Genomic DNA, 2,550 nt, shown 5'->3' on the forward strand with positions numbered 1-2,550 from the left:
GGGCTCGGCCGGGCCCGGACCCGCCGGGGGAGGCCCGCGGGGAGCGCCTGTCACCCCGGGCAGCGCTGCGGGGCTGGGAGGGCTGCCCCGGCCTCCAGAGAAGGTTTCCCTCTCGCAGACGCTCGTGTGGAGTGGGGGCATACGGGACTCCCCACGCAGGGCCGTGCTCCCAGCACCCGCTGCCAACACCCAGGCACCGGCGGGCACGGTCTGTAACCCGCCCCCGGCCCGGAGCCTCCCGCCCGGGCACCTGTGTGAGCCCGGTCATTACCAGTGCGGGAGCCAGCGCGGCGGGAGCGGTGTCAGCGAAACCAAGGCGCATCCTGCACTTTCTTCCGCAGTTTCCACCCGGAGGACAGGGATGTGACATGGGCGGGAGCCAGAGGTGACAGACCTGCGGGGCTGAGGCGACTCGGCCGACAGCAACCCCGGGCGCCCGCCTGAGCTGCGGTTTGTGCCTGGTTTGGAAAAGCACACACGGCCTTGAACGGCTCCGTTAACTCGTTTAAATGGCCACAATCTCTTCCTGAGGAATTACACCTTAAACAGACTTGGCTGTTTAAGAAACCAGCCCTGGTCCCCTGCAGCGGTGACCTCTGATCCCGTAGCAATGCAAACATCTCTTGTGGTGCCGTGCCCGCGCTGCTGCGGCCGAGCAGCGATAATGACCAATGGTCCAGGTGCGACAAACTACTTCAGCAAGAGAGGCGGAAAAGTCCTCTGGCACATCTGAGGGTCATTTGGTGATTATCTGCCTGTGGCAGTGGCCATGCCTGGCGGGCTCCTCACCGAACCCGGCATCTGTCAGACGGTGATGGGAGCAGGCAGCCAAAAGCTCCTTCCCGACCCACGCGAGCCAAGCGCGGCGGAGCCGGGTGGTTCAGAGCCCCCATCCTCACCTGAGAACACATTGGCCATTTCACCTCCTCCTCCCCCGCAGCCCTGAGGCAGGCAGGTGTAGAAAGCTGCGAGCGCCACAGGGAGTGCTCCCTGCCCCCGCTGTCCCCGGGAAGGAGGCGGGCGAGCAGGCGGGCGGGAGTGCGGCGGGCCCCGCACACCGCGGCCCCAGCCCGGGCTCCCGCCGCCCCCGCCGCCCGCTCACCTGCAGCCCCGCGGCCGCCGCGCTCCGGCCCCGCTGCCGGGAGCTCCCGCTGCGGGAGGAAGGAGAGGCATCCGAGGAGACGAGGGGAACAAAAGGACGAGATCTGAAACAGGAATAAAAGAAGGAAATGTAGCGAGCACTAAAAACAAGAGGAGGAATTTTCCCCGTGGGGAAGAGAGAGGGAAGCGCCACTTACATGAGGTTTTCTTTCCCCCTACAATTTCTGCAGAAATTCTGACAATGCACGTGCTCGTTTTCCCTTTCCCAGCCCACACAAACCTGTTGTTGTTTTACTTTCATTATTTCACTTTATTGTGTTAGAAATGCTGAATCATAAAACAGGGGTTAGTGAAAATGGTATTTATCTTACAGAAATAAGCCCCACATTATTTTAAAGATCCCCACACTACTGCTGTTATTATTATTATTATCATCATCATGCATCTTGGCAGGTTGAAAGGTATCTCAGAACAGTAAGAATTCAGCAGTAATTTAACATCCCACAGCAGTACTTTAAAAGCTTCAAATAGCATTTTGAATTTTAAGTCAGTACTAGTGTAAATAAATGGATGCACTCCCACATGTCTGTTGTTTTTAAACTTGTGGTGATACTAAAATATTTGCCTAACAGCTTTGAGTTGTAGCAGAATTTCAGCTCATACATACACATGCATGTGATATTGAATTAAACCATTTGTCATTCTTTTTCCATAAAAGATACAATTTGGCTCTCAGCAAACCATTTGAAATAGAAATTATGATGATGATACCACATCTCCATTTTATTTTATGATACTGTATTGATTTTCAAATAGACAATACATGTATTTTTGTAATGGTCTAAAAGAAGATATTCTGCCTTTTTATTTTACAGTCCTTATGCTATTACTTTCATCTCAATAAAGGATGGCATTTTTCAGAGATGCTACCACAAATTGCTTCATTTAATAAGTTGCTACACAGAATAATAATGTTACACCAGAGAGCAGCACTTCATAATTTGGAAGAAATAACATTTTTATTTTAAAAATATTCCTGTCTATTTTTAAATTAAAATTATCTTTCTGCTGTTTTCTTTCAAAAGGATAATCTGATTATTAAAAAATTCCTCTTTTTTTCTTGCAAGCATTGGAACTTGGGTGTGCCATAAAGGGGCTAATTAAAATGGGGAACAAATTAGATTAATTTCCACAGATATAATAGTGATATAAAAGTCTTGTTCTCAACAATAGCTCCATAATAGAACTATTTCATTTATGCCTAAGCAGGTTCCTTATTCTGTCTAGCGAGGATTGCCAGCAGTGTCTTAGTGACAAGGTTTTTATTATTTTTTTGACAGTTTGATAGGAAGTCAGTGCTTGCTTCAGGGTTTGCAGTCTCTTCAAACCTGGATTATGAAGGCTACCATAAAAATATGGATAAAATACTACCTCCCCAAAGTGCCATGT

The 2,550-nt window shown here is 49.6% G+C and overlaps 1 long non-coding RNA gene across 1 annotated transcript in view; it reads right to left on the bottom strand.

Annotated features, from left to right (window-relative positions):
• The window catches only part of LOC120496393, a 10,570-nt gene extending 10,012 nt beyond the window's left edge, over positions 1 to 558 (bottom strand). Inside the window, exon 1 of the long non-coding RNA XR_005626296.1 lies at positions 272 to 558. This is a non-coding gene — a long non-coding RNA (uncharacterized LOC120496393). The remainder of the gene's footprint in view (positions 1 to 271) is intronic.
• Between the last annotated feature and the right edge of the window lie 1,992 nt (positions 559 to 2,550).

This window comes from Passer montanus, unplaced genomic scaffold (genome assembly GCF_014805655.1).
Source record: "Passer montanus isolate IOZ18808 unplaced genomic scaffold, ASM1480565v1 scaffold1, whole genome shotgun sequence".
Lineage (NCBI taxonomy): Eukaryota > Metazoa > Chordata > Aves > Passeriformes > Passeridae > Passer > Passer montanus.